Genomic DNA, 8,029 nt, shown 5'->3' with positions numbered 1-8,029 from the left:
ATGACTTTCACAGCCTGGTTCCCACCCACCTTCTCTCTCTCCCTCCCCTTCACGAACTCCAAGTCCTCCATCCTAGGAAGAAAACAAGGAAACCCCCAAACACAAGCACCTTCTGCACAAAACGTCCTCCCCACCTCACCTACCAACGTGGGAGATGGTGCTCCTCGCAAAGGCGGCTGCTGGGAGGCTCCTCAGGGCTTCTCAGCAATCTCCCTTCTCTCTGAATCTCCCCCAATTCAGGGGAGTTATTCTGGGTTCCAGCCAGGTACCCAAAGGATTTCACCTACATTCTAGGAAATGTGGGTGAGTCAGCTCGAGTACTTCTCACGTTTCTCATAGGACCATGCAGGCTGGCAGCGCCAAACTGCCAACACCTTGTAGGAGCTCTGGTTTCATCGCCTCATTTCTTCTTATTACCACTCTTTTCACCTGCACACCTGGGCTGCATCCGCAGGTGCTGAACTCCTGATCTGCCTCTGTCAGAGGACCATCTTCCTTTGTGCTGAAGTCTCTCCCCACAGTGGCTCTTCCCTGTGGTTCAGTACTTCAAGGTCTGGCCTCAATGCCTGATGCATCCAACCTGTCCATTTGCTCAGCTCTCCTGCTCTGAGTGAAGTGAAAGTCACTCAGTCATGTCTGACTCTTTGTGACCCCATGGACTATACAGTCCCTGGAATTCTCCAGGCCTTCTGGAGTAGGTAGCCTTTCCCTTCTCCAGGGGATCTTCCCAACCCAGGGATTGAACCCAGGCCTCCTGCACTGCAGGCAGATTCTTTACCAGCTGAGCCACAAGGGAAGCCCAAGAATACTGGAGTGGGTATCCTATCCCTTCTCCAGCGGATCTTGCCAACCCAGGAATCGAACTATTAGGGGAAACACACCGACTGAAACTGCCCACCCTGGCCAGGCACCATAGTAACTATTTGCATGAGTGGTTTTATGACAGGAGGTCCTGGTAGGGAACACAGAACTAATAAGCCACCACCAAACGGAAGAGTTAAGGAAAGGTCAAAAGGAGACACCACCTGTCTGACCACCTCCCAGAATCCTTCTCTCTGGCATCCATCTTGGCTGAACAAGGCGTGCACCACCAGGAAGGACTCTGAGTCAGAATGATTGGCTAAAGACAACCCGGAAACTAATCCCGTCACCATAAAGCCCGAGCCACGTGGCAGAGCGGTTCTCCTGGGTTCCCTTACCCTACTGCTCTCCACCCGGGTGCCCTTTCCCAATAAAATCTCTTGCTTTGTCAGCACGTGTGTCTCCTCAGACAATTCATTTCCGAGTGACAGACAAGAGCCCAGTTTCGGGCCCTGGAAGGGGTCCCCCTTCCTGCAACAAAACCGGGGTCTCCTGCATTGCAGGCGGATTCTTTACCAACCGAGCCAGCAGGGAAGCCGTGAAGAAGTACTGCTTTGCCCTCTCCACGGTCTCCTTACTTTCCCCACTGCTGTGCTGTCTGATGAAAGGCTGTCCTTTAGGTCCTGAGTTTGGTCATTTATACGGAAACACACACTCACACATACGGATAAAACACAAGTGAATTTTAATTTTGCCTCTCATTCCTGCCCAGGGCTGGTGGCGCAGGAAGGAGAAGCTCTAAACAAAGAATAAGGATTTGGGTTTCATGTTCCCTTTTATTTTCCTCCTTTGCTTCCTGTTTATTTTGGCATCTATAGTGACAACAGTTATAAAAATTTTGTGTTTTAATTAAATACTATAAAGCAATTGCAAAGAAACAACTCCCTTGTTTTACTGGTAGAAAATGCATTGATCAAAATCTCACTAAACTCAGACACATATGCTTGTTGCCTGCGTGATCTCTTCACTTGAGTACCTCCCACCTCAATACAGGCCCAAACTAGAATGACTGGAGGGCTGATTTACCAGGTACAGGCTCAATTTATGTTGTCGTCCCAACTGCTGGAGAAGACTCTTGAGAGTCCCTTGGACTGCAAGGAGATTAAATCAATCAATCTTAAAGGAAATCAACTCTGAATACTCATTGGAAGGACTGATCCTGGAATTGAAGCTCCAGTACTTTGGCCACATGCTCCAAAGAACTGACTCATTGGAAAAGATCCTGATACTGGAAAGACTGATGGTAAGAGAAGGCGGCAGCAAAGAAGAAGATGGTTAGATAGCATCACCAACTCAAAGGACCTGAATTTGACCAAATTCTGGGAGACAGTGGAGGATAGAGGAGACCAGCATGCTGTAGTCCATGGAGTTTCAAAGAGCTGGGCACGACTGAGCGACTGAACAACACTCCAGTTGCTCCAGTGGTGCCTCCTTGTATTTTCAAATGTGTGCTGGTCTGAACAATTATAATATGGTCACCCTACAGAAAAGGAACTCATGTTCTCCCTCTTACAACCTTCCTCCATGCCTCCAACTTACCACTCCACTGATGTTCCAGTTCTCGGTTACTGGCACCACCCTCCTTCCTGTGGCTCAAAGTGGAGGACAAGAACGACCCTGTCCCAGCGGGTCTTGCGGGTTCTATCTCTGAAACCTTTCTCCAACGAAGCACTTCCCACCTCCCTACCACTGTCTTTCTCCAAACACCATCATCTCTTGCCTGGGCTCTACCATGAAGCCTCCTCTCTCATCTAGTCTCGCTGCTTCCAAACTTGGTTTCCATACTGTTTGTGTCAAAAGTCTGATCATGTCATCCCTGCTTAAATCCCTGCAATGGCCTCTCATTGCCCTTAGATGAGGAGCGCCAAAAGGAGCAGACAGGGGGTTAGGGTGATGAGCCCAGTGAACCATGAGTTTCATGTATTTAATCCTTTAGGCAAACTAGAGTGATCTTTACTTTGATGACACAGGGTGAGGGGTGGGGTGGGTCCTCTGAGAGCCAAGTCCTTGTGTGCCTGCTCTTGGCAGAGGGGCAAAGTAACCAACAGCAGTGGCCTAACTGTCCAAAGGGACCAGTGGTTAGGGTTTGGCTGCCCAGACATGTTAAAAGCAGTCAGACAGTCAGGGGCTCGCCAGGCAATAACAGTCATTAAACCTTTTAAAGCATTTTTAGAAAGCCGATCTCACACTTAAATTAGGTTAATAAAATAAGTATAAATAGTATACACCATTACATCACATATCGTAATAATTTAATGATTAACAATATATATTATTTATCAGAAGACATTGGAGCCTACATTTGAAGTCCTGACATACACGTTGCATCCAGGACCTGCAACGTTTCACTCCTCTGTGAGATAGCCTAGTGTCAGAATAAGAAAGTAACCCTCAAAAATATTCTTCCAGGACTCGCCTCTTCCGTGCCCTTGCATGTTATGCTTCTTAGTAGCTGGATTCAATATGATTGCTTCTGATTCTCAGAACCTCATTCTCTCAAACAGGCCCCTCTCTCTAAACCATAGCCCTTGAAGAACTTACTGACTTGAGCATAATCACTGCGTAAAATGACCTTATCTGCATATGATTAACAACAACTCACTTGATCTAGCCCAGCTGACCATCTTTCAGTTTACCAGGACCCTGGTGGGGATAGTAATCACAGGCTTATAAGCCCTGTGGCTGGGCTTGCCTACCTCCATGCCCCACCTCTCTTCCAGAGCAATTCATACAGAAAGAATAATACTATAGCCCTTTCACTTCCATGAGCTGGCCTCTCCACCCAGAACACCCCCAGGCTCTCATTAGAAACAACTTTTTGACTCTGTTTCTATGTCCACCTGCCCTGTGGGAGACAGTAACGTTTGCTGAGAATCTTCTATGTGCTGAGCTCATATGAATGATTATTATTATTCCCACTGTGCAGATGGGGAGACTGAGCTTCAGCTAGGAAGCAGCTTGGCAACTCCAAAGTCCTTGCCCTTTCCCCGGGAGTACTCACTCTGCCTTGGGGAGCTCACACCCTCCTTCCTGAAAGGAGAGCAAGCTGGTGAGTAACTCTTCCCTCAGGCTTGTCTCTTGGACCCTGGGTCTCTTGCAGACCTTGCAGCCACGAGGGGAGCAGACGTATCAGTTGCAATCCTGTTGCCTCTCTCTTCCTCCCTTGTCCCAGGGTTTCAGCACTTCAGGGAGTATGTGTGGGAACTGAGGGCTGGGGAGAGAGAACATTCTATTCACACCTAAAGAAGTAATTTCAAGGGAGCCGGGCAAAGTGGGAAGTTATTGTTCCCCATCAAGGGAGAGTCTGGGTTTGTGTAGATGAAAGAGAAAGTGTCTGAGTCTAGCTCTTCCCCACCCTTAGTGAGCAGTGTGTCTGTGTTGAAGTGAGTGTGGGGGTTACCCCGGGGGGTAGGGAGTTGGCTGACCAGTCCAGTTGTGGAATGCCCAAGGACAGGGCGGGGTTGTTTTTTTTAATATATGTTATCCTGTTCCTTGCCCACCCTTATTTTCTTCTTCATGTTCAGGAAATGTGACACCTTCACCCAGCTGTAGCAAGCCCACTTTTGAGAGTGAGCACAAGGCTGAAATTGAGGTATGGAGGACGGTGTGGTCAGCTCCAGGGGGCCCTTCTCTCCTGGTCTCACCACTTTCCTGGGCAGTGGAGGGTGGTCTGGGCACAGCAGGAGGCAGCCAGACTGGGAGCTCCTGGGGCTACTGCCTGCCCGCCCCCTCCCCTGGGAAATTTGATCTGGCCATTAGTCCTGCCCTGCCCATTTCCCTGGGTCACTCAGCCATGGCTCCTTGGCGACAAGAACAGGCATTTGAGGATTTCCTGGGCCAGCCCAGAGGAAGTGGGCTCACCTGCCGGGCTTCCCTGCAGAGGCCGTGATCTGTTAAAATGTCCCACACCTACCCTAAGGACTTCCCTGGTGGCTCAGATGGTAAAGCGTCTGCCTGCAATGCAGGAGACCCGGGTTTGATCCCTGGGTTGGAAAGATCCCCTGGAGAAGGGAATGGCTACCCACTCCAGTATTCTTGCCTGGAAATCCCGTGGACAGAGGAGCCTGGCAGGCTATGGATCTGGATTCTTTGAATCCATGAGATTGCAAAGAGTCAGACATGACTGAGCGACTAACACTTTCACTTTCACACTTACCCTGGACAAAATTTCTTCAAATAGGTTGTTACTGGACTGGATAAGTGTTCCCTCCCAAACTCAGGTCACCTCACAATGTGACTGTACTTGGAAACAGTCTCGTCTATGACCATATCACCCTTAGAGCAGCGGATCTCACCGGATCTCAGAAGCTAAGCAGGGTCGGGCCTGGTTAGTACTTGGATGGGGAACAGTCTTCGCAGATGTAATCAGCTAAATTACACTGCGGTCATCCTGGATTCGCATGGACAGCACTCCAGTGACTTTTGTTCTTATGAGAAGAGAAGACAGAGACACACAGACGGAGACGGCCATGTAACTGCAGAGGCAGAGACTGGGGGGATGCGGCTGCAAACCGAGAAATGCCAAGGACGCCCTCAACCACCAGCTGGCAAGGAAGAATTCTTCCCCAGAGACTTCGGAGGGTGTGTGCTCTGGCCAGCAGCTTGATTCAGGCTTTCTGGACTCCAGAGGCAGGAGAGAATACATTTCTGTTGTTTCAATCCACCAAGTATTTGGTCCTTTGTCACAGCAGCCCTGGGAAACGACTGCAAGAAAGAGATCCTCTTGGTTCGCCCTCAGGGAGCTTGTTCCATTGCCCAACAGACTCCCAGATCACAAGGCCGCAAACCCAGAAGGCCTGTCAGTAAATGCCCCTCCCCCGTGTCTAAACCCTCTCGATTGTGACCCTGTGAGACAAGGCTGTATCTTGTTCATCTCAGCATCCCCTGTGGCAGGTGCAGTGTCCGCCACACAGGTTCGCAGGGTAACAGGGCTGTTGGAGTGCCAGGCTGACCCTGAGTTTTGTTGTCTCCACTGTACCCTAGGGAGCAGGGCTTGCTGGGGTTCCCGGGCTCTGCTCCCCTTCCCTCCCTTTGACCTATCCCTTGAGCTTCAGTTAGCTCCTTTCCCCAGGGAGCCAGGGAGGAGAGGACCACACTTCCCAGCTAGCTTTTGCTGCAGGACTACTTCCATTTTCTTCTGCTCTGACCCTCGGGTTAATATCCCCCACCCCATACCCTGCTCTTTCAAATTTCTTCTGGATTACTTTCTCTAGAATATCACCTCTGTATCAAGGCTCAGGTACTCATGAGAGGCCTGGCAGCTGGCCCTGGATCAGGGCTGGGAGCTCACCCCAGGAAGACATCCTTGAGGGACTCTGTGAGTGTGAGTGCTAAGTCACTTCAGTTGTGTCTGATTCCTTGCGGCCCCATGGACTGTAGCCCACCAGGCTCCTCTGTCCCTGGAATTCTTCAGGCAAGAATACTGGAGTGGGTTGTCATGCCCTCCTCTAGGGGATCTTCCCGACTCAGGGATTGAACCTGCCTCTCCTGCAACTCCTATATTGCAGGCGGATTCTTTACCACTGAGCGACTAGGGAAGCCTGAGGGACTTGACCTGTTTCCCAATCCACCTGCAGAGTCTTTAATCCACCCACGGTTTTAGCTCACCTGAGTAATGACCTTATTTTATGGTTGGTTTTGCCTCTACCATCAGACCCTCAGCATTAGAGATTTAATGGGCCCTGAAGAGTCAGACACGACTGAGCGACTTCACTTTCACTTTTCACTTTCATGCATTGGAGAAGGAAATGGCAACCCACTCCAGTGTTCTTGCCTGGAGAATCCCAGGGATGGGGGAGCCTGGTGGGCTGCCGTCTATGGGGTCACACAGAGTCGGACACGACTGAAGTGACTTGGTGGCAGCAGCAGGTGTCCAAGAATACACTCACACTGTGTAGACGTAACTAATTCACACTAATTGACTTCCTGTTGTTGGAAAAGGAAGGTCAGAGCAGAGTTGACAAATATACCAGTCCTGATTCTAGTTTAAGGAAATGAGCTTAAGTATGAAATCAAACCAGTCAGTCTCACAGGAGATCAATCCTGAATATTCACTGGAAGGACTGATGTTGAAGCTGAAGCCCCAACACTTTGGCCACCTGATGCGAAGAGCTGACTCACTGGAAAAGACCCTGATGCTTAGAAAGAGGGAGGACTCGAGAAGAAGGGGGACAGGGAAGCCTGGTGGGCTGCAGTCTATGGGGTCGCGAAGATTTGGACACAACTTGGTGACTGACTGATAGCAATGAGATCATCTGCGTTTCTTGTAATAAGGACAAGTAAATGGCCCAAGTGTCCAACATAATTAAATAAATTATATGGCGGTCCGACCAATGAAGTATTATGCAGATAAAAACACGTGTGCAAAGTGTTTCATAACAACAAAAGAAAATGTTTAGGTTTAAAGTTGCATGATCAAAAAGAATCCACAATCATCTACTATGTGATAGATTAAAACTATGTATATGAGCTATTCCCGGAGAAGCATCCAGAAATCTATCAGTGATTAAGAGTAGTTTTTCAAACATACTGATGATGTTTTTCTTCTCTCTATTTAAAAAATATTCTCCTTATCTGGTATCATGAGCATGTATTACTTTCATAATGGGGGGAAAAAAAACCAGCAATGGTAAACTTTATTTTAGAAGTCTTTAAGGCCTGGACTGTCTGCAAGAACCATGTGTTGGAGGTCTGTGTGGACCACCCTGTCTGAGAGGGCAGGCCTCCATCATCCAATCCCCGTAATGACAGCACTTAGTGTTGCCTGTGGACAGAGGTTTAGGCGAGAGGCTGTGGTTCTGACTGGGGTGCTAGGATTCAGTTCAGTTCAGTTCAGTCGCTCAGTCGTGTCCGACTCTTTGCGACCCCATGAATCGCAGCACACCAGGCCTCCCTGTCCATCACCAACTCCCGGAGTTCACTCAGACTCACGTCCATCGAGTCCGTGATGCCATCCAGCCATCTCATCCTTGGTCGTCCCCTTCTCCTCCTGCCTCCAATTCCTTCCAACATCAGAGTCTTTTCCAATGAGTCAACTCTTCGCATGAGGTGGCCAAAGTACTGGAGTTTCAGCTTTAGCATCATTCCTTCCAAAGAAATCCCAGGGCTGATCTCCTTCAGAATGGACTGGTTGGATCTCCTTGCAGTCTAAGGGACTCTCAAGAGTCTT

The sequence above is a fragment of the Capricornis sumatraensis genome, chromosome 1, assembly GCF_032405125.1.
Source record: "Capricornis sumatraensis isolate serow.1 chromosome 1, serow.2, whole genome shotgun sequence".
Lineage (NCBI taxonomy): Eukaryota > Metazoa > Chordata > Mammalia > Artiodactyla > Bovidae > Capricornis > Capricornis sumatraensis.
Note: the sequence above shows the minus strand (reverse complement) of the source record.